This window comes from Meleagris gallopavo, chromosome 10, assembly GCF_000146605.3.
Source record: "Meleagris gallopavo isolate NT-WF06-2002-E0010 breed Aviagen turkey brand Nicholas breeding stock chromosome 10, Turkey_5.1, whole genome shotgun sequence".
NCBI lineage: Eukaryota > Metazoa > Chordata > Aves > Galliformes > Phasianidae > Meleagris > Meleagris gallopavo.
The window spans coordinates 6,284,192-6,309,198 of NC_015020.2; the positions used below are offsets into that span (position 1 = coordinate 6,284,192).

Sequence of the window (25,007 nt, forward strand, 5' to 3'; positions counted from 1 at the left end):
ATTTTGTTATATGCCATCATTTTCTGTTTCTAAAAGTATCCTTGCCTCCATTGTTTTACGTTAGTATAATAGAAGATCAGAAGCAGCAGTTTTGCATGAGAAATTGGACTGTTTTGGCCAATCTTGTAATTAGGACAGAAGGTAGGTGTCTTAGATTCACATTTAGGGAAAGAGTGACAAAAGATTAATTGTAGTCTACTGAAATTCTAAATTCATCCTGGGTGAAAATTTTCTACACAGTATTCCAGTGGAAGAAGTCCAGCACATTTATGAAACAACTCCAGTGTGTGCTAAACTGCCATACCAACCTCATGCAAATTTGAGGGCCAAATATATTCTAAATATAATTATTCTGGAACTAAAACCTTAAGGAAGACTTTGAGGGCCATGTCTGTGAAACACAAATTGAAGTTGCCAATGGTTCATGTATGAACAGAGAACTTAATCAAGTAGAATCCACATAAGCAATACCTTCTTAAATTGCCTCAGATATTAACAGGTAAAAAGTGTTTTTAGAATATTCAAGTTTCATTTTAGTTTTGAACATCATTTCCTTTAAAATGGATTTAAAGACCTCAAGTATAAAAAATATTTCACTGTGCTTTAAGTTTTTCATTTTTAATTCCTTTTGTATTGGCTAGCAGTTGTCACAGTAGGTTTTTAAAAATATATAATTATGCATGCAAACAAGCAGAATAGATTGTTATGAATCTATTTTTTTTTCCCATTGGAATTGTTAAACTAATTGTTGTTCATTTGTATCATAGAATATTGTAAGAATTTTAATAATATGCTGTGAGTTGCTGAAGTGACATAGAAGGGGAGGTGGCCTTTCTTCATTAGTCTATTTCAGGACAGCAGTGTAACTTCAGGGAATACCATTCAGAGCCATTTAAATCTACATCATGTTTTGTTGTTGTTGAAAATAATCAGGGAGTTCTTCTTTCACAAAGTAGCCTGATGAAGACAAGTGGGGTCACAGCTGACAAAGGCAAATATTTCTTCACTACTGAGAAACCCATTTGGTAATGAAGTGTTCAGTTTAAGCCAGACTTTTTATTCTGAGCTTTGGGAAATATAAACATATTTCACTAAGAGACTTAGAGAAAAAAAAAATCTATCGTGCCCTCTTGTCTGAGTGAACCACGTAACAAACCAACAAAAAACAACAAAAACAAACAAACAAAACAACACCGGCAAAAAATCCCTGTCAGAAACACTGCAGTACTTTTCTATAGTATCCCTTGCTAAATCTATCTTGAAATGATTATAGTTTTATGATGAGCTAATTAGGAACACTCATTATAATTTTCATTGGCTGTTTGCAAAATATTACATCTGGACAATTTAATGCAAGCTACTCCATGAATGCTTGCTTAAAATAACACACAAACAAATTAAATAGTACAGATATCTCATTTCATGACAATATCGTTAACATCATTTTAAAACTGCTAGTAGAAGCAAACTAAAACAACATAAAATAGGGCCACAGAAATGATCTAAAGGATGGAACAATTTCCCTACAAGGACAGGCTGAGAGCTGTGGCTGTTTGTCATGGAGAAGAGAAGGCTCCAGGTAACCTGATAGCAGCCTTTCAGTATGTAAAGGGAAGGGGGACTATAACAAAGAAGGGAACAGATTCTTTACTGGATCTGCTGTGAGGAAATTGTTTCAAACTGGAAGAGAGGAGGTATAGATTGAACATTATGAAGAAGTTTTTTACAAAAAGGATAGTGTTAAGGCACTGGAACAGGTTGCCCAGAGAGATAGTGGAATGCCTCATCCTTGGAGACATTCAAAGTCAGGCAGAACTGGGCTCTAAATATATGATGGAGCTCTAGGTGTCCCTGTTCATTTCAGGGAAACTGAGCTAGACGACCTTTAGGGGTCCCTCCCAAACCAGAGATTCTACAATTCCACGAAAATGTGTAATATAGAGTCCTAATCTTCACAAACATATTATCTTTATTTCTGATATATTTCAATAGCCTTTTGCTCCATATTTTTTACTGTTGGGATGGATGACAGCTGAAATATTTTCTTTTATTTCATATACATAAAATTAAATGAGTCATTTTTATAAACTTAGTTTACTGCTTGTGTTCTTCATGTGTTACTCCTCACCAAATAGGCCTCATATGCATATAAAAAATGAATGCAAAGTATTAAGTATCCTGAAATCATTGCAGTGGCTTGGCAGTTTATTTCAGTGGAGATCCTGTCCAGACATCTAATAATTATGGAATTATTATTATGGTAAAAATAGGTGGCTCTTTGCTAATGCTCAGGGAGTGTTTCATGTATGATGTCAAGTGGTGAGGGGCAAAAGGGAAAAAAGAAAGAAAAAAAAAAGAGGAGATGAGTGATGCAGTAAAAAACTAAGGGGGAGGGGAAGTTGAGGGAAGGCTGAAATGGGAGAGGTGAAAGTGAGAGAACAGTAAGCAGGCAGAATCTGGTAAATTTTAGAGAGCATCAAAATGATGAAAGAAATGGAGAGCGAAGACAAAACTGAGAAAAAAAGGAAAGCAGAAGACCAAGAAAAGTGGCAGGTGACTAGTTCTGTTCCCTTAGCTGTTAATCCCAGTGTTCCTAGCACTCCCTCCCATATGATAATTTCATATTTCCCACCTCACCACAAAGGTGAAAGCAGTAGCTTTGTTTTTAAATTCTTAGAGAATCTAATACTTGGAATCAACTGCAACTAGAGCATAGGTTTATAAATCTTTTAAGAATAGACTTCATGAATTGCTTGGAATTAAAAATAGACATTTTTATTTACTCATACTGGCTTTTCTTCATTATAAATTTCCACCAAATGGTGAACTGAGGATATGATAAATTTATCCTCCATAGGAAATGATTGTATAATCATAGAAACAGGGATATGGCTATTCTTTTGAAACTGCCTCCTTAGGATAGAAGAGAAAAAAAAAAAAAACATGGTCTGACTTGAAACTTGTCAGTTTTAATATGTTTCATTTTTATCTCAAAGAGGAGTTCTTGTTAAATTGTCGGGTCAAATTCAATAGCCATAAAGCTGTGACTACAGTTTGAGAGCCAAAAGGAGAAGGTAAGCTTCTGAAGAGAGAAAGATCTAAAGTGGAGTGAAAATAATTGATGGAAATTGACAGATATCATTCTAAACAGTGAGTCAAAAAAATATCTCTTTCAAGTGTGCAATTGTGAACCTGTGTATATTATTTATACAATTATTACTATTATTAAAAAGATGTCAAAATGACTGAGTTAATTAGTGGAAGGTTAATGCTAGATATATTCAAAACAGTGTAGAAACATGCCTACTAATCTGACATACTGAGCACAAATTCTCCAGGATATTACATGTCCTTTGTAGAGGCTCATGGGATTGGGCTTAGATGAGTGAAGTAACAACAGCAAATGAAAAACACGATGCAACAGAAATTTATCTAAACAACCAGGACAAAACAGAAGTAACACAGAAGGGAGTTCTGACAGTAGCTAATGGAATCATTACCATTTTGAAGGCAAAATGTAGCAGAATTACACCGAGCAACTTCTCAGAAACTATTCTGAGTTAGTAACATCTCAACACAATGTAGCTTTGACAATGAAGGTTATTTTGCCTGTTGGGCTGTCCCCGATCCTAGACATCCTATCTGCATGGGGTGTCTGGACTCCCACTGGAAGCCATGGAACCTCCTGCAGCAGCTGGACCACAGTGCCTGCTTCCGTTTTACCTTAACTCCAAAATAATTTTTCCATAAATTTACTTTTGAGAAAAGATAACAGAAATATTCAGATATAGACCCACACATGGAGAATTGCTAGCTCCCAATTAGGACCTTTTAAGTGTTGTTTGTCTTTTTAGTGCAATTGTTTAACAAAGGGGGCAAAGAGTCTGCAACTTTATTTAAAAATGCTGTTAAAATTGCTTTCTGTATCTGCCTGAATTTTTGTTTTTATTTATTCACTAAATCCCACAGTATATCTCAGTGTAATTTTTTTCAGATACAATATTTCAAGACAAAAAAAATCTATTTTTGCAGGTCAGGCAGAATGCACATGAGTGAGAATGCCCATTTCCTTTATGTTTGAACTTTGTTTCCTTGATCATTTCCGTAATCTCTATCAATTTACCTGTCTGTGCCTCCACATGTAGCATTGACCTTGACTTTTTGTAATAGATGTTTCATCTGGCCTTTGCTCTTTCCTTTTCTCTCCTTTAATTTCCATGGTTCTCCCCATTGGCGGTTTTCTTCCTTTATAGCCTATTTATTTCCCAGTGATATGTTCTTCCTTGGACTCCCATCTAATTAAAGCCGTACTGTCAACTTGAAAATCACATTTCCACCTGAAAATGTTGTGTCTTCTTTTGTTATAAGAAGCTCTTCAGATGATTCTAGCAGGCAGAGCTGATTTGGGTTTGAGTTGTTTTTTTTTTGCTTTGCTTTTCTCATTTTGCTTGCCTTGTGTAACATCCCAGCATTATCTGCGTGTCTGGTATTTCTGGAACCTGAGAGGGTCCTGCCACTATCTGTTTGAGAAGGAGAGGAATGATCCTTTTTTCCTCCCTGCATTTCCCTCGTGGCCTTTCAGGAACACACGATTTAAGAGCTGAATGAAAGCTGTATTACAAGGTTCCTTTAAAGGAAAATTAAGCTCAAGGCCTGCTGCTCTGGTTGTTAGGGAGAGGCGAGGATGTGTGGGGGCAATTCTGTGAAGTGTCTGTTAAAGCTTTCACAACTTCTGAAAATATGACTACTTCCATTCATTTCTTATTTTTCCCTGTTCTGCCATTCTGTATTTATCTCAGTAAATACGGCCCTCTCAAATAAACAGTGTGGAGTAAAGAAAAGCTTTTTGTGTTTCTAAGTATCCTCCATTAAGAGAGAACTTACTCCTGATGCACCAAAGCTGTGTATTATGGAATGGGATTGAGTTTGTTTATTGGTTTGTTTTTAATTTCAGATTTTGAAACTGCATCCGAGATGGTTTTATACTAATACTGTCATTTCTTATTCAGTTTGGCAGATGCAATTATTACTGTATCAGACAAAAGAGATTGTGTGTTAGATAGTTCAAACCCATTTGAAAATAGATGCTGAAAATAGGAATAGTACGTCTCCGTCTTATTATGAATATATTAATAGATATGAATATGTACATATTTATGTGTGACTACAAGACAGAGAGAGAAAATACAGAATACATTTTGAAAATATGGAAGTGATTGATATTTGGCAGTAAGTTGTGGTCATCATAAATTACAAGGATGGATCGCAGTAATGCAACAGTTGATAAGAGTATTTAATTCATCTGCTCAGATTCACAAGGCTTTTTTTAATAAAAGTAAAAAATCACGATCTTTTACATTATTGCTGGTGGTGAATACAGATTTGTTGTTGTAACACTTAACATTGCTTAACATTGTAAGGTAAGGCAGGGAAGAAGTATAGACTTAGGGAGTTATCTGGGAAGAAAAAGTTTACTTAAGAGAATACTAGGTTTTCATCAGAGGTTTTGTGCCACTCATATCATGCCAGCAGACTCAGACGTGACTTTCCTTTTCTTTCTTGCTCAAAGGTACTGAACTTTTTACTCTACAAGGTTTTACTCTACAAGTTGAAGGGGTTTTTGAAAACATGTTTTTTCAGAAAATCTGTACAGTGCAGACATCCACTGAGTTATGGCATGAACAAGGAATTTCTCCACACTAGTATAATGAATTAAATTGCCTACATTTTTCAGTAGTTGTGTTTATCAGCATTACCCAATGAACTGAAACTACAGTTCTTGGCAAAAACCTTTTACTGAAGTAATTTGCAAATTTGCTCCCAGTTTAGATAGTTCTGTGCCTTACAGTAAGAGTAAATGCTCTTCCTCATATTTGGCCTTTCTAAGTGTATTGAATTCTGTATTGAAAAATATGTTAATAAATAGACAGGAATTTACTAAAATCTGGAAATCAGTGTCTTCCTCAGTGTGTTTACCAGAGGGAGTTATCAGTGCTTTTCCTCATGCATTGTCACAGTTGTTAATCCCTGGCAGGATTTCTGTTCCTATTCTGTAAGTGCTGTGTCACACAATAAAAAAAAAATCTTTCATTTTTGGTTTAAATGCATCTTTGCATTTTGTATAAACCTGAAATCTAGCATTTTTATACTGCATTTAACTCATTTTTATTATTTTTTTCTTAGAAAAGACACTGTACAAAATGAAGAGCACTACATGTTGGAGTGAAGACAGAAAGCCTGTTTATAAGAGGAATAAAGTTTGTCTACAGAGAATATAACCAAAGTTCTTCAAGATGAACTCTGCTCATTCACAGCCACTACCAGCAGTTCCCTTTTGCTTCGAGTTCTAGTTTCAGTTCTGCTGTTGAGGAACCTGTTAGAGTGATGAGCAAGCACCTCCTTGGGCTCCCCAGTAGGCAGTGCTAGGAAGATGCTCTGCTGCTGCGGTCAGTGTTTCTGTAGCATCACCTGTGACCCGTGCTACTGTTGCCATGAAGGGATGCCAGCTTCAGATGAGTAACATTCTTACACACAAAAAAATATCCTTTCACTGAAAAATCTGCTATCATTTCCACTGAGGAGTACTAACTATAGTTTTATTTTGCAAATTTGGTACTATGTATTACCAGACATACTGCTTAGGGCATTGAGTAGTCCCTCTAATGTTTTTCACAATGTACCATATCTAATAATAAATGCTTATAAGGCACCACTAACTGAACACAAGTTTCAGTGCAATGAGGGTGGGTATGAGCACTGTGCAGAAGAGATAAGATTTTATTTTTAGATTGGATACCTTTATAACTAGGAAGGGGAGGCATTTTTTAGTATTGTTCTCTATAGAATAACTTAAACATGTTTTAACACCTGAATTTTTTTCACGTATACATTTGAATTGTTTCTTTCTGATTAAAATGAAGTGAAAGATACTCAGGTTAGATTAGCTACTGGAATAAATACACTAGGATTTTTAAGCACTAGAAAGGACAGTGGTAGCTTAAGAGCTTATTTAAGAAACTGTCAAAATTAGAAAATACATCTTTCTACATTCTGACAGTCTCTAAAATTTTATTCTAAAGATCAAAAAGAAAAGGATTTTATTCCTAGGGAACTTTCAATGAGAGCACACTGCAGTCCTCCACAGATCTGTCAGTACTTGACTTTCTGCAGCTTCATGGAAAAGATTTACAGAACAAATGCTTTACTACCTGTTTGAAAATGTCTCTGGGACAGGTCTTTGGTATAACTCCAGTATTTCCTGCAGCTAATGGTGAATGATATTTTGAGGGCATAAAGGGTACTTGTTTAAGTTTCCAGTGAAATATCATCAAATACTAGTGTTAAAATCTGATTTTCTTTGGACTGCTGGTAAGAGGCATGTATAAGAATCTAGGTATACAATAGCTATGAATTGAAATAACTGGGTAAATAATGAATAAGTTGTTTCTTTCTTTAATGGAAAGACTATCTGAGTGAATAGCATACCATTTTCTTAACAAATCTCATAGTCAAAGTGTCTTATTGGATATTCACCTGCTTTTAGATGTCCAGACAGTGGACAAAATCACTTTTCCATCTTTAGTTGCCAAAGAGCTTGTGCTCTTTTCTGTCCAAATCCCTCACAATAGTTATCCATGCCTTCTTGTTCCTAGATTAAGTTGCACTGACCATATTTTGAAGTTCATTTTCAATTTTCAGTTCAGCACTGAAAGGATTGATTCAGCATTGGAGCTACAGAGTATATTAACACGTTAGATTTTATGTGCTGTTTCTATATTCAGTGCAAGTTCCTAGTTTCAGTCTCTTCTCTAGACCTTTCAAATCTTCATCTCTTGTCATGCTATGCCCTTGTAACTGAGATGAGCTGAGCTTTGAGAAAACCCTCTGTAGCTATTTTCGTATTAGGAAGCAAGACAGTTGCATTGGCAGGATATAATTCAGAATTTTCTTCCAGTTTTGATCCGTGAAGTTTATTGACCTGCAGTATACATATCTCGGCCTATTAAATGTATCTTGGGGTTGCTTTCAGCATGTACTTGAAAAGGCAGTGAGGTATGAAGGCCATATTATTCTGCCCTTCAGTCCAATTAAGTGAAATTTAAATCAGTGGAAATCAGTACCATTTAGTTTCTCCCTGCTGTCGGGACATCACAATTAAGAGGACTTGCACAAGGATCAGTACTGTCCATAAAAAGAAAGAAGGTCATTTCTGACTGTGTGTCTTAGCATTTTTAACACAGTACCATCGGAAAATGGATGCATATACACATGCACAGTGGCATGCATTCAGTCTTTCCACCTCGCATGATAGTGTAGGAAGAACTAACATACTAGCTGTTTCTAGAATGCCTGTTACTTAATATGTGAGTTATCACAAAATAAACTGTCTTCTTTCTCTTTCATTTCACAAGAAAATTAATTTTGACTATTGCTTTATATGAACTTGCATGACAAAAATTGGATTAAATAGATTTCATAGCTTTTCTACCACAAGTAATGATGGACAATTCCTTGTAAATCTCATTATCCTAATCAAATCCTACTACATTATGCTAGGACAAAACAAACCAAACAAACAAAAAAACACACGTTTACATGCAAGCCTACTTCACTGATTGGCATCTTTATAACACCTACATGTTCTTTGTGCTTTATTTGTGAGACTTGAATTAGAAGACCTAGAAGTTCAAAATAAATGTGTAAGCTTTACTAGTCTTTGAAAAGTGGAAAGATGGAGAAGGTGTTGCTGTTCTTGTTAGTGAAACTACTAAAAAATTGGATTACATGTGTTTTCAGGGTCACATCTTTATGTGATTTACAGAAGCAAATTATCTCCACATAGCTCCTGCACAAATAGTTTCTGTTTAATGAAAACAACTGGAACATTTACTTTGACAACACAAAACTGCGAGTCAATTTTTAAAGCCCAAATCCAGCAAGCTATATATTAATAAATATCATTCAGTACTGCAAGCTCTCATTTCCTCCTGCAGCTGAAGGCACTTGGTTCCACTCTGGATGATGCTTTGTACTTCTATGAAGTGTACAAAGTGAGTTCAGCCTTTTGTCCTATTTCAAAATGATTAACTATCTCTGAACTCTTCAAAATGCAAAATTTATTTTTAAATGGGTTACATATGTCCTAGTTTCCGTGTCATCCTTAGCTTACTCCCTGGCTTTCAAGACAGTTTAGCTTACGTCCTGGAGGAGCTAGATAACACAGGCACTACAGCCTGTATCTGAACTCTCTTATTAGGATATAGAGGTTGTCTATGCTGCAAGTTCTTTCTGATATGGCTGTGCTGCCAGTGTGCATAATGGCTGTGAAATGTGATGATTTTTCTGTTGATGTAGATACACTATTTCCTTGAAAACATAAAGGAAATGGGCAAAAGAATTCTTTTGTAATAGATTTTTCCTTACCAACACACAGATACTTATGGGTGGTCTCCTATTTGGCTGTAGCTTGGATCTATTTGCATATTCTCTCATTCAACAGATTCGTTCAGACTGCTCACCTGCACTTGTAGGTATTTTGTGTTACTGAAAGTATTAAGGAAATGAGACAGTGTGAAGATATTAAAAAGGTGTGCAAAGAAGATGTCAAAACAGGCATTATATTGATTACAATAAGCCTTTTAAAAGAAGAATTGCTTAACAATTTAAACATAGAAGACTGTTGGTATATCAACAAAATTGAGATGAGAAAGGGAAGAACAACTCTTCTAAGATATGCCATTATATTATGCTATATGACATTAATATAGTGTGTCATTTTTTTTCTGATGCCTAATGCAGATGGAAATTTGCAGTATAATATATTTTAATATATGCTATTATAACCACTTCTGAAAGTTCTGGACGGTACAATTTGCTTTCTAGGAGACAATATTTATACTGTTAATACTTGGTAAACAAAAAGAAAATCCAAGATAAAATAAAAAATAGAAATTGGACTGCAACAAAATAAAGTTTCATTAAACTGCAGTGTACTGTGCTCCTCATCCTTGAGTTTATTCCAACCTCACTGATAGAGGACTCATTATTTGAATTCCATGGCCATTACTCTGATAACTGCTTTATCTGGAAAATAAGTGAATAAATAATTAAACAAAAGTTAAAACTGTGTCAGAAAGTTTAACAGTGCTAATTATGCATGGGTTACTTGGGTACTTCATCTCCCAAACTTCCAAGATAGAAGTAATCTTTTAATTTTCTGTGAGTTGTAAGGCTCTTTTTTTAACACTGCACTACATTTTCACCTGCTTTTCTTACTTTTTTGAATCTCCTTGCTAAATCTGCTCTGTGTTTATTATGTGGCAGAGATGCCCCTTTGACCTTATTAATAGCAAATGCTCTGTTAAAGCATTTTTTGTATATAAAGAAGTCCTGGACTATGCAAGGGTTCACTATTCACAGTGGGAAACAAATTTTGAACCCTATATTGGTTGAATGATAGAACAGATCAGTGAAATAAAGCATAGGATGTTTCAGAAAATGGGACAGAGTGATGAAATGGAAGTATATGTTGCTTGAATGCGAGTCTTTTGTCTCTGGGAGCTATTTTTTCATTCAAGTGAATTTAATGTTATTCAGTCAAATGTATTTTTTATTTCTGGTAAATTTTGTTTTTTACATATATTTTACTATTTTTCCACGGTAACAGCACTACTCATCTAGCACTACTGAATGGCAGATAGCACTGAACAACCCTGTATGTATCATCATATTTGACCAAGGAGAAACTGATGAATTTTCACTGTGTTCAACAAACTGTGAAATTTCCAGTCCAGTGCCAGTGAAACTGGAACACTGCAGCATCATAAATTATCACTATAGCACACAGGTAACAATAAGAGTAAGTTTTTTACATCTTGGCAAAATAAAAATTTTGTATATAATTTTAACCGTGAATAACTGCATCATAATCTTTATTTGGAGCTCAGTCCTGTATTATCTCCTGAATTGTGTACATCTGTGCAGATTCTACCACATAAGGTTAGTATATTGCACCTAACTGAAGAAATGCTAAATTTAATTGGTAGACTATGTTCATACCGTTAGCTCTCTGTTTTTGTGAAGAACAAATATGGATCCAGCTGGGGCCAAAATTTGGTTCTGCTCTGTTTCCAGATTTTGCTTTTACTTCTAGTTCCAGACAAATCTAATAATCAAAGAAACACTTTTTACTTCAAAGAATACAATGCTAATAGCAGCAATCACACTTGATACTACAGAGCTGCAAAATGCTGCTTAAGCGAACACATAGCTAATGTAGGACCTGCATCTCATGTTTTGATAAAGGTTTAGATCGGGGGCCCTGCAACATTATGCTTAATTACAGAACATCCCAAATGAAAGCTTAAAACCTTGGGCATAATTAATAATAATTTCTAATCTAAAGAAAGAGGCTTTTTTACTTGGATCTACAGAATTTTCTCTCTCTTCTGCCAGCATGCGCCCAAGTCCATCTGTTATCAACCAGCTCTATCTCTAAGTAGACTCCTCGTGAAAATGATCTGACACAATGAAAGTTTGTGGCAGGTAGGATTTGTAAATCGAAGCTTATCTCTCCACCCTCTGTTTTTAATTTCACTCAGTGAAGCATCACATCTTCTATTGCTTAGAAACTTAAAAAAAAAAAAAAAAAGGAAGTACTTTATTCTTTACTGAATTCTGATTTACAAACAATTATAATCTAAGTCAAAGCCACATTTCAAATGAGGCAATTATTCAGCACCATTTGTCACTTTGCATTTTAATGGTTTTGAAGAACTCTTCCAGTCCCCTCCTCCTTCCTGGCAAAAGAACCTGGCAACAATGAAAAAACTAATTTTTTTTCTCTACCAAATTTTGCAGTGAGTTCATTTCCATATCTGTGCCCTTTGAGCACCATCTTAAATATGTTCTGTCAGAGAAACCATCATATATCCTTATGATTTTCTTAATGTTGTGTTCTTTCTTATTATAATACTAATTAAATGGCTGGTGAAGCAAAGGACAGGCAATGTTGGACAAATTATATTTAGCTCCAAACTATTTCTCTTATCTTTAAACTGACTCCAAAATCCATGACTTTAAAGTGCCACAGTAATAAAATTGCAAACAGTGGAATGTATAAGCTAGATGATAATTTCTCTTATCACCATGTAATGCGAAGAGGGAAATGATAGAAAAAATAAGTAATATAGCCAAGTGTGAATTGTTCAAATTACGATTCTTTGCTTAATTCTAAAAGTTTTAAAACCAAAAAAGTGTTCAATGTAGATTCATTCTTCATGAAAATGCACCAAGTGGACATTTCTGAAATAATATGCGTATAAGAGCAGACTTTTCTCTGAATAATTTTATCTGAAAACTACTGTACAAGTTTTTGATTGCACACAATTGAAAAATCATGTGCTTGGTACATGGGATTGAAATATCATCTCACTATCTTCTCTGCCGACACTCAACTTAGCATTCTTGTGCCTTCGGTTTGGTTTTAACTGTAATGTTTTCCTATTAATCTCTTGACATTCTCCTGTTTTCTAAAATACCAGATATTCTGAATTTTACAAACTTGTATAAGATTTTTTTCAGCTGCCTGTATTATTAAAAAGCCAGTTCTTCATGGAGATTACCTGTAATAATTCTATCATTAAAAACGTGGGGATGAAGATTGTCTTGTAGGTGAGGAGTGAGCAGTGTGAAGATTTCTAAATGTGTCTCCTATTTCTAGTGCCATGACCAATGATTCCATTCTCATATTGACCTGAATGAAACTATGCTGCAGTCAAGGAACTTACCTCAGGATACGAAAGTAGAGTAAATCCTTTTTTACTTGGAAAATGTGTCACTGTGGGCATCTCAGGACTCACATTTGACAGGCAGTGCAGTGTTTTTTTCTCATTGGCAGTAAACACTCTGCAGAACTTCATTCTAGCCTAGGAGTAAGATCTCCTGTGTGAAAAGGAAATGAAACAAGATTTTCTTCCTTCAGTTTCACCTGATGAAGCCCCATCACTTCAGAGCTCATCAGTGCCGGCCCACTCTAAGTGTCCCCAAGGTATATTTACTTCCCACAGAGACTCAGGTCCATCCCAAGCAGTGTGGCACTTCATTCTGCACGATGCAGGGCTTTGCCGTTTTTGCTCTATTGTTTATTTTATAGCAGCGGTAATATAAAATAGATTTGGTTAATAAGAACATTGCCTATGGTTCCCTCAAGAGACCATTTGCTTTATTCATGAGACTTTGTGCCCAAAGTTGGATAGTAAACCAGAAATAGAATAGTGGAGTATGAGGTAGGAAAATTGACTTATTCCTGCATTATTCTGCAGGAATAAGAAAAAAATAAAGAAAAAAAAACACACCAAGCCAATAATTTTCATTTAAATCTTCTTGTGTATGGCATCCTTTAAAGTGAATGCATATTTCTATTCAGCATGGTTGTCAGGTCAAATAGTGCTGTTTACACATTTAACTGGAGCAGTTCTGCTCAACTCTTATCCATATGTTGTCCTTCAAGGATAGAAATGTATCTGGAGGCAGTCATTTTTCACAACAAAAATCTCCTTGATCTGTTATTTGGGGGAAGGGAGGAGCTTGAAGAAAAGTTTGGCATTACCAAGTGGTGTGAGAAAACCTTTATGTTCCTCACAAGATTTACACAATGTTTTTGTAACTTCTTTGCATGTTGCTAAGACATCATTAAAAATACTGATACATATAATGTTGACCATACTTTTTCACTGAAAGATTGAAGTGTATATGATAGCTCTCTATTAAAAAATAATTTAAGCTGACTCCAGATAGCACTCAGATTCTGAATTCCATTGATATCTGCTTTTGTTGTCAGTTTTGCTTGGATTTTCATCACCAGCAATGGTCGTTTAAATGGAGAAACATTCCCAGCATGGAAGGATTATTTTGCTAATCTCCCTGAAATCTTCCCCAGATATTTTATTAATATGAGGTTGTTGGTAGGAGACAACTTAAACTTAATATAAATCCTGGGGTTTATTTGGAGTTTGATTTTAAGTTGCATGACATACCACAGTCATATAGAAGGCTATTTACTAGAATTACTCATTCTTTCATTCTGCTGTCCACTAAATTTAAGACCCAGTTGGAATAATGTTTTCCTGTAGCTGCCCTGGCAAATATGCTTTTTATTACAGGAGAATCACACAGCTTTCAAATCCAATTAGACTCCTGCCATCCTGCTCTGACATACATTAAAATTTAGCAAATGAATCTTATAGAATGACCTGCTTGTTTTGCCATGGTTTTTTTTCATTCTTTTGCAGTTCTTTTATTAAAGGTTTCTTCAACCTGGATTTTTTTTTTTTTTCCTTGCATTCCTACAGTGAGTTCTTTTAGAAAAGGAGAAAATAAGAAAACAGAATATTTATTCAGAGGCAATGCTGTAAATGGTATAGTAAATTCCATCTCAGATAATCAAGATGACCTATAAGCAACAAAAAGATATAACCATTTCCAGGGTCCAACTGGCAGGAGAACCCACAAGGCAAAATAATAAAATAATAGTAATAATAATAATAATAATAATAATAAAATATTCACATGTGCTTTAGAAGTCCGTATCTCATTAAGCAGATGATGCCACTGTCCCGAAAGTACATTGTGAACTGATTTCACCAAGAAATCTAAGATTTATTGTAATTTTCCTTAGTAAAAAGGCCCCTGCCGAAACACAAATCATTGCAGCCAGTTCTGGTTGATTCTTGCTAGTTGACTGAAGTCTTCATTTTTTTACATATGAGAATTTCCAGTCTACCGTATCAGAATATGAACTAACACACTAAATATTTCATTCTGTGCAAAATGAAGTATCACAGGCTTTAATTTATCTTCATCAAAAGTATCCCTATTGCAAGTAAAGTAGCACCAGTTCAGGAGAATAAGAGAGGACAGGCATAATAATTAAAGCATAAATAATCAGTGCACATGACTTCATTAAAATTTATTGTTAAAGTACGTTTTTATAATCTATCCTCCCTTTAAAGGTGCGTTGCTGTAATAAAGTGTTCTAGTCTGGGGCACTGGATTTTTGGATCTTGCAAAGACAGTCCTGCAAATGGAATGGGACATACAACCGGCACCATAAAGACCATCGAGGGACCTCGGCAGCCATGAAAGGGGAATTGTGCATCTAAGAGTTTTACACCTGTAGATCCATCCTTCATGAACCAGAGCATGCCTTTCAGAGTTCCTTCAGGAAAAGATCAGACTATGTAGGTACCAAGAAAGCATGGGCGATAATGTGCTCAGTGATTCCATAGCTTTCCATAGTGGTTTTGTTTTATTTATCTATTCTAGATTATTTTCAATCATGGGTTTTCATTGTTTAATTCATTTTTCTTGTGTTATTGTGAGATTTTTATGCTGAGACCATCCTGTTTACTCATGCACTTAGTCTGTCCTTTGCAGCTGTGATGGTCTTGTAGCAGCAGACTGTGTACACCGCTGCTCATGAGCATTTAGAGTCATATTTGGATCTGGTATCACAGTGTACAGGAACTCTTTCTATTAGTTTTGTTATAATTTTTTGTCAGAATGCAGAATCTGAACTGAATATACAGTGTTGGGATTGTGTTAATTTTGCTCTTCTGCCTCGTTACCTGGAGATGCTGCTCTTTGTATTACAGTTTTACCAGTTCTTCATCAAGTCTATTCAATTTCCAAGAGAGTGTGCCTGGAAGTAATCATCGTCTTCTCCCTCTGTGATACCTGTGCTTTCTACTCAGTGACTCACTCAGAAACCGTTCCTCTTCTGAACATTTTAATAGAAATGCCAAAGGTAGTAAGTCTACTTTAATGACTCAATGCATTGAAAATCAGAGTGGGTACATTAAAAAGAACTTTAGAGCTTGTCCTCAAAAAGCATTTGAAACCCCACCAGAAATATGGCTAATCTTTAAGAGCGAGACTGTTACTGTGGTGTCACGTAGTAGGAGCCCGTTCTACATCCTGAGGGCACTTCTTTGCATCTCCTTTTGAGGTACAACAAGGTCAAAGAATTTGCCTGCTTGCCTATTCTACTGGGCAAGAGGGTGGGAGGATGAGAATAAGCAGGTAAAGACTGGGGTCTTATTTTCCCCTAAATCCCTCCTCAATGTCTTTTTTCTGGATTGAATGGATAGTAGTTTACTGTTCCATTTTATTCAAGGATCGATACACAGTCAGAATCTAACCTTCTGTTAGAAATGATGAGAACTATTTGTTTTTATAGGTCACTGATTCATCAATGGCACTTTTTCCAGCTGAACTAATGGTACTCCACCTAGCTGCTCTTCAGATCTTATTTATGTTTTATTTACATCAGCTTCTCTCCAGAGCCAACAGGCACAATCTTAGCAAGGGATTCTTGTGTTCTTTCTCTCTGGAAATGCCCTTCTAAAAGCTGGAGGCTGTTACAGAGGTGTAAGAACCAACAGTGTTTGCAGCCAAGCTCCTGGCTTGCTTTCACAGGGCAGCCCCTCTGGAAGCAGGGTTCTCAGTGTGAAGCACTCCTCCGTAAGATATTGCCATAACAAGGAATGATCTGACCCATAGGTATTAGACTTAAGAAGACCTCTGGAGCCCCCTACTCCAAACTCTGCAAACAATGAGGGTTGATATGATCTACAATCCTCCGGGATTAACATTTGCTTTGAAATCAGTGACCCTTTCAGCTGTATTACTTCCCTGTACACTCATTTTGTACTATTTAATCTACATTTTTCCCTTCATTAATCTTGAGCTATGAATACTTCTACTTGCTTTCCCTATGCTGCCAACAGCCCTCCCACAGCAGCCTCCAACTTTGTTTTCTTAATTCCTCCTAAGTACTCCATAGCCTATTATCTTGTCATTTTTTCTCTAGACAGGGCAAATTCAGCAGTTGATTTTCTTTCCTAACTCCTCTTAATACAATTGGGTCTTAGTTTCAGCTGGGATGGAATTATTTTCATCAGACTGTCTATTATGATGCTATGCTTTTGGTTCAAGGAGAAAAACAATGTTGATAACACACCACCAATGTTTATAGGTGCTGTTTAGCAGTGTTGTACAGAGCCAAGGCCATTCTCAGTGAAGGGCTCAAGGAGCCGAAAGGGAACGGAATAAGGATAGCTGACATAAGCTGTCATCATGTGAAAGGAGTTTTGAAGGGCTGGGAGTTCATCTCTTCCTTCTGCTGTTCAGGGGCACACTGGGCATTGGTCAGAGGGTGATAAGAAATTGCTTTTGCATCACTTTGTATATACATTCATATATGTATAAAAAAATACATACATATGTATAGCCAAACTATTATCCTTTTTCTCTCTTTATAAATAGTTTTATCTCAACATACAAGTACTACTTACTTTTTTTCTGATTCTCTCTCCTATCCCACTGGGAAGGAGAGAGCGAGTGAGAATGACAGAGCAGTGCTGAGTTACCCCCTGGGTTAAACCACAACAAATAGTTACTGGCCTCTGAACTTTGAGGATTTTGTTAGTCTGTTGGCTGCCTGAGTTAAGTCTCTTTATTTAAACTACCATTGATTGCTAGTAGGGAATGCTCACAGTAGTGCACATGTGGCCTTTACCAGCAAGGACTGTGTAAAATGTTATTTTGATTCCATGTAAAATACCTTTGTTCATGTAGCCACAAGCACGGTAATCAGTGGGATAAGCAGAAAGCACTGAAGCCAAAGGTAAAATCACTGAACACTGTGAAAATCTGCAAATGTTGAGGTTCAGTATCCACTCGTAGGAGGGGATTGTTTTTTGTTGTTTTTTTTTTGTTTTGTTTTGTTTGTTTGTTTGTCTTTTTTTAATTATTAAAGAAATTAGAAATAATATTTTAAATCCCTCTGTCCTTGTGCCCTCCACAGAGTGTTCTGGGACAAGCTCCTTTGCCGATCAGCTGCCCATCTTGAGTCACATAAAGCCACAGTGCTTCACCTGCTGGTCTGCAGGGTGCTTGCCTGGTTCCCCTGTGCAATGCATGGCCCAGAGTACCACATCTCATTGCCTGGTTAATGTGCCACCTCCCAGAGCATAACATTTACAGAGAGAGGTGAAATAACTCAGCGTAAGTCAAGGTCCAGTTTGAAAGCACTGATTTACATTCAGAGTAAAGAGCATTTATTGATAGTAATATTACAAAAGGAGACACACAGCATATCCTTTTTAAAAATAGCTTTTACACTGAAGGGATGAAAGGGTTGGCATAAAGTGTATGTTCGTTAGATTTAATTTTAATTTGCAAATAATTTTGCATAATGTGCAGTTAAAATTATTTCAGGAAAATTTACAACACCCCCCATCTTATTTCTTTTTCAACACATTGTGAAAAACTAATGGGGGAGAGGATAATTGCTAAAAAACATAAACCTTTAATTAAAGGTACCTATATGTGAAGGTTCTTTCCTTAGAATGTTATTCAATGTTGCCACCTTCAGGCCAAAGTGTATCTAGCAGTAGGAAGATTTGACCAAAACAGAATCTTACAATTTTGCACTATTACAATTTTTAAACCACTCCAGTGCTTCATCTTCTGTGTGCTGGGAGGGCAATGGCTGGCAGTGTTTAAAAAATCATCTCAGAGCATTAGAATTGTTCTCTTTTGCTGTCTGAAAGTTCCTTCAGAACTGCAAAGCATTTTTGTTGCCTTCCCTCTTCCAAATTTTTTCCCAGACTTTCACTTTCTCTTTTCAGTGCTACCCTGGCAGCATAAAGGTGAATTGTAAAGTGAATAGATTTGGCTTGATTGAAAATCCAAACAAAGTTAAACTTGAACTTATAGGAGGTAATCGCATACTTATGTAAAGAGAGTAAATGCTGCAGAAAAGAAAGAAGCTCGTGGTATAGAAACTACATATTTATCTCAATCTATTGCAAAAATGCTAAAGATACTTGATTGCAGGAAATTTGACTCTCTCTTTTGGGGTTCAATGTTAAAATTGACCCTTCTAGGTAGGCACTCACATTAAGTAACATTCCCTTTGTCCTCTTTCCTGCCTCTGCTGGTTTCTTCCAGTGCTAGTCTATGGCACTGAGCTATTGATTAACTGGTGGCACAGTCCCATTTTCTGTGTATCCCAACCTAAATCCTTTTGAAATATAGCCCTGCAAAAACAGTGCCTTCTACCCAAAGAAAATGTCATACTGTTCTGTAACAACAATGGCAAACACTCTCTTTGGACTGAGGAATAGCGCTTCACTTCCTACTTAAATGGTTTTGCACTGTTGCACTAAAGAGCTGGCACATTACTCCCCACAGGTGGCTGCATTTCAGTGCCTAGGTGAAGTGAGTCTATTTCATCTTTCAGCCAAAGTGAGTACTAAACATAACATAGGGCTCCTCTATTTCCACAGGCTATTAACCTTCCTAAACATTCACCTCGGAGGCTAAACTTCGCAGTACTTCAACTTCGATTCTGAGAAGTGTCTCTATTCCACAGCAACATGCTAAGTGAGAGTGAATGAAGTCCCTTGTGCAACAAATGGTAAGCATATGCCAGAGCTAAGCAGGGACTTCTACAGCTTTCTTAACTTAGTCCTTCTCAAAAGTAACATTTTTATTTTAGCAGGTTTGAGCAATACCTCTTCATCCATCTTTAAATAACAAGAGAATGGCAATAAGAGACATGATCTGACTGAACTTCTCTCTGTGAAAGCATTTTAAAATATGGCACTTTACCCGTGGTATTTTCAGAGGACATGCAAAACACAGCAGAAATCTGGGAGAACTGAATACTGATATCTCTAAAAGAAACCAGTAGGTCTGCAAAGGCTCATAACGTCCTAGAAAAAAAAAAAAAAAAAAAAAAAAAACCCCTAGAATTTCTTAGTGTGGGCAGGTGGGAGGGCTGGGTGGGGAGCGAGGGGGGGAATTATAGAGAATGACTTAAGTTGGAAGGGACGTTAAAGATGATTGAGCTCCAGCCCCACTACCGTGGCCAGGGTTGCCACCCACAGGATCAGGCTGCCCAGGGCCCCATCCAACCTGGCCTTGTAAGCCCCCAGCTGACAACAGGACCACCTAAACAAGCAGTTTTTACTCTGTTAGTTGATGGTAATATTTGCTTAATAGGGCAGGTGAAAAGGGTTGTTTACAAAGTAGTTGATCTGATTATTAAACTACTGCAAATTCAAGACCTTAAAGTCAGTACTATCCCAGGCAAACTTTGAGGGAGGAGCTTTGTCACAGACAGGGATATATATATACATTCACTACATCTGGGTTAAACAAGATGATGCATATGTCTATAAGGTATTGCTGAAAACTGTTATAGAAAGAGATTACCTCTAAGAGCTAAGTATTCAGTACCCAATTTTCATTCCCACTAATGTTTAGAAGAAAAAAAAAATGTAGCTGGAGATGAAATACACTCTACATTTCTAAAATGAACAATTATAACCAGAAAAATGAAGTGATTAGTCAGAAATACTTCCTACAATGGAAGGAGGAAATAAAAGTGAAATTAACTGCTGAAGGGATGAAAGTGCCTCCAATAATAATTCACCATTCAGTCAGTGGTAAAGAGAGCTTAGTGGTCCAAATAATAGATTTTGAAATATTTAATCTTCAGGATCTGTGGATTTATAGAATAGAAGTCTTGACCGTTTTCTCAAATTAAATTGATTGAGCTCTGTGCATTGTATTACATGGTTTTGTACTGATCAGATTTAAAACTAAATGTCTTTCTGCCCAAGAGATATTCCAAAACTCAAGATTACATCATCATCATCATCATCATTATTATTTTAATATCATAGGTTTATATCAGGGACACTGCAGCATTTTTTCTTCATCCATGGTAGCTCAGAAACCAGCATGCCAGTTGGCTGCCACCTTCCACTTGAAAAGCTGCTGTGGTTCAGTGTGACTACATGGGGACATTCATAATACACTCATCACAGTGGTATCTGTATAATCTGTACTGTGTACTGTATAATCTCTGAAGTGCTTGAGAATGAATGCTTATATGCACGTAGAATATTATTACTGTATGCTTCATTGAGACATGCTGAATAGACATAGCTGCATTATTGGATTGATTTCCTTGGAAACTGATGACAGTGTATAGTAATAACTGTTCATTAATGAAGATAGTATTGGCATATGTTCTGCTTAAGAAGTCTGATTTAGATTCTTCCAAATAAAGTGTTGTTTAGCCAGGTGGCAAATGTACATGAAACACTGAACTGGTTTTTGTTTGTTTGTTTGTTTGTTTGTTTGTTTTAGTATGCAAGTTGCCAGACCAAGATGAAGAAATGTATTCTCCTGGATTCTTGGGTGGCTCAATTCAGGTTGGCTGAGTTCAGTGCATCGGCTGAGGGCAGGGGCAGCCTGCCAGCACAGCTTCACTTTCTTTGGATGTGGCACTGAAATGCTGCTGGCAACAGTAGTTCTCTCTTGGCATTTCTTAGCTCATCATAGGTGAGTGAGTGAGTAAGTGCACAGCCCCATGTACGTAGATAAGCACCAAATACTTTGTCACGCCATCCAGTTATAAGCATGAAGTAGATCACCATGGTACATCTTCCTCCCAGTTTTCCCCAGTGGAAGACTTCAGGGCTTTGGAGTGCATATGCAAGCATGTCACTCTCTTCAACGAGCTGTCTTGCATTTACTTCTTCCTCGTCAGAGCCTTGCAAACTCAGCTTCAAGCACAGATGGGCCCAAGTAGACATTTTCATTTGAATTCAGTAAGTCTCCTCGGACTGGGGTTCAGTCAAGAGCAAAGCAGGAGTTCTGCTAAATTAAGCTGCTGTCTGTGGAAGAACTAACTCAATTTTTAGTGTTGAGAAAAACTGTGGTTTGATAGACTTGGCACATAGGTGGAACTGCTACCGCACTGTCATGACAGATAGCCTTAAATCATTTGCTTAGCTGTAATATAGAAATGTATGAATACATGCCTTCTTCCATGACAATTTTGATCCTATCTCATCTGACAAAGCACCTATCCTCTTCATAGGAGAGAAACACCAAGCCTTTGATTTCTTTGTTAGAAAAGTAACCATGTTAGTAAATGTTGCAAATCACTGTATTATTTGTAACAAGGTATTAAAATAAAAAGCCCGCAGATGCTCATTAATAATTTACAACCTCACTCTACAGCTGGTTAAGCACCTTGGACTGTTTTACTTTACCACAGAACTAAAGAGAGTTTACCATTGCTTCTGTGTTGAGAAACCCTGGAGATATTGATAAATCATTTCTCAGTTAAAAAAAAATCTGCAAAGTCACAAGTAGGTGTGATCCCAGAAATTGTTTCAGCTTTCTTTTCCAAATCATTATTTCTTTTGATACCAGAAGTATTGTTTTCCATGTCACTAATCCTTCTAAATATCCTATAAAATGGATCTGGTAATTGCCAGAAAGCTGTCTAACTAGAGCTGCTTGAAATAAATATTGTTTTTTTCTGTGCAGCTCCATGCATAGATACTGGAGCTCCTACTTGCCTCCCTGGTGAGCAGGGTTACTCAGCTTGTTCAGTGCAGTGGCTCTCCCCAGAGCCAGCTAACTGCTTTTTGTGGAACTAGGAAAGAATCAGGGGTACCTCCTTGAGGAAACTCTCAGCACAACTCTTGGCACAGGCCGTAAAAGCATTTCACATGCTAATATTCTACTCACAGTTGCAGTTGTGTCATCCAGACAAGTATCTCCTGATTTAGAGATGTGAGAACAAAATGTAGCCCTGCTAACTTATCTGTCAATTATCAGTAGTCAGATCCTAGATAATTAAAAACAAACTCCTTGTTAACAGACAGTGGGAATCAATTCTTTGCACGGTCCTAATTTATTGTATTTCACAGAGAATGTGAATCAGAATCCTGATTATTTTAATTCTCTGTAAGCCCTTTGAAGTCACAGGATGAAATAAAATTGTGACTGAGCCTAGCAATGGACAGGATCAAGACAGTTTTTCTCTCCATCATGAAATGGAATAGAGTGTTATGAAAAGGTTTTCTTCCAGTTTTTGTTTAGGAAGAAAAGAGTCAAACTGTGAAACAGAACATTAAAGAAAGGGAAAGCTATGTTCTGAAATAGGCAGAGAGAGACCATTTCAACTGTTCCCAGTTTGCTAGAAAATATTTTTGCCTCTCTCATCATCATTCATTTTTCCCTCTCTCAATTCTGTTAAAATAGTCACTGAGGCTAATGCCTAAAACTACAGCAAATAAACAGCTTTGGTGTGGGGTGAATTTATAACAGGACTGTTATAATTTGTGTCTAGGGACCAGAAAGAACTGTACATCATTATGCAAATATACATGCAATAGGCTAAACAGTGAAACAAAGAGGAAAAGAAAGGAAATCCCTCATGGACAGACCAGAGAATCGACACAAGAATTTCCTCTGAAGCAATTCTGTCACATTATGAAAATACATGCTTGGACCATTTTAATACTTTTTGTTATTTACACAGTAGACCATAATGGCTCTGAAGCTAACTGCAGTGTTTATTCAATAGACTAAGTCTGTTTTTTTTTTTGGCCTATCATGTGAATTTGTATTTGAGTAATTCTGAAAGGGTGTATTTTACTCAATGGACCATAGTGGCTTCTCTGGAGCCTGTTACATTGTACAGTATTTTCTAGTATGTTGCAGCCCTTATGTTAATACAGATACAGTGATCTTCATGGCGTGCTTTTTAACTGTGCTCTGAGGACTTGTTTCCTAAGTCTCTTAGGTGCCTGAATGGAATATCCAATGTATTATATAGTATTGCTCCAAGCAGTTTTACATTCTGCCAGGCTTCTGTCTCACTCTTTAAAAATGAAAACCTCCTGGAGATGAGAAGGTGGGAATTATGCCACTGTCCAAAGATTCCTGGAGGAGCTTACAGTTAAACTAGCATGAAAGAAGTCCAATTCCCTCCAGTCTCCAGTAGTCTCTGCATGCTTGCTTGAAATATTTATTTTTCTGGTTTATCTATAAACATCTCAATGACATTAACTCAAACACAAAGAATTTAATGTATTTTTGAGACAGCTATTGAGCTTTGTCTTTCACTGATTCTTTTCAGTATTCCCCACTGAGGATCTGCATGTTTTTTAGTTACCCAAAAGCAAAGCTGTAACATCCTAGAAATGTCCAAGGTACAGAAGTTTACTTCCAAAACCAGAAGCATCTCTAGCTTTTGGGGAGAGAGGCACTTTTGTAAACAGCAGTTACTGAAGACTACAAGACTTTTCACCTGTGCTTGACTTTCCTACAGAGTGACAAAGCCACAGCTTGAATTACTTATCTTAGATGCTGTAACAGGGTGAGGATCCCATATTAGCCATGAAAACATCTTTTTGGATAAAAGCCAAACTGGACTTTCAGTGCATTTTAGCTGTATCACTGGGCTAATTCAGAAGAAAGCAACATAAAAGGAAAAAACAAAAAGAAGAAAAAGAAAAGTAAAACTTTAAAGTGGAGAATGAACATATTCAGAAACTTCTATTTTGTACTGTAATCTCTGCTCTTTCCCTTATTTTAGCAAAGCAAAAATGATTACTTTTTTTGTTGTTGTTGTTTCTGCCTTTTCTTGTTTTCTTATTTCTTTCAATACTGTTGATACTACCAAGGCATTAGCGCTAGTAAGAGAGGAGTTTGCATATGCAAATTTTACTCCCTTAATTAAAATCAGGCACACTTGATTATGCTGCTGAGCCCCACAGCTGCAAATTTGTAAACAAAGGGTTACATGCTTAGAAAGGAAAATGCCTTAAGTCATTTTTCTGTGATAGACCTTTCTTAGTCCTTAGTCTGCTTTTAATGTGAAGCCCAGTGCCAAATTAAATTCTTTGTTCCTAGACTGAAGCGCATGCTGGTCCAGGGGCTCATTTTGTGGTTATTTTGTTTAGACTTGGGATTGCTTTATTTCCATTTTGTATTTGCTCATCTAGCTTGGAACCTCTTGCTTTCTGGTTGGTAGGAATAAAACAAATAAGGTCAGGTGAATGTTATATAATGTGATGAGATTAATAGGGAAAAGAAGCCATGGATTTCCAGCTTTTTTTTCTTTCTTC

At 36.5% G+C, this 25,007-nt stretch overlaps 1 long non-coding RNA gene across 5 annotated transcripts; it reads left to right on the forward strand.

The window, feature by feature from the left end:
- The first annotated feature begins 5,186 nt into the window (after window positions 1-5,186).
- On the forward strand, window positions 5,187-24,992 carry LOC104912290. 5 transcript variants are annotated; one of them, XR_002117938.2, is made up of 7 exons: window positions 5,187-9,050; window positions 9,434-9,526; window positions 10,667-10,846; window positions 11,455-11,544; window positions 15,012-15,239; window positions 19,353-19,483; window positions 21,226-24,992. It is a non-coding gene; the product is annotated as an uncharacterized LOC104912290 (long non-coding RNA). The 5 variants fall into 5 exon arrangements; XR_004160742.1 differs by lacking the exon at window positions 21,226-24,992 and adding an exon at window positions 19,565-19,773 and having other exon boundaries at window positions 5,191-9,526; XR_794552.3 differs by having other exon boundaries at window positions 5,192-9,526.
- The last annotated feature ends 15 nt before the right edge of the window (window positions 24,993-25,007 follow it).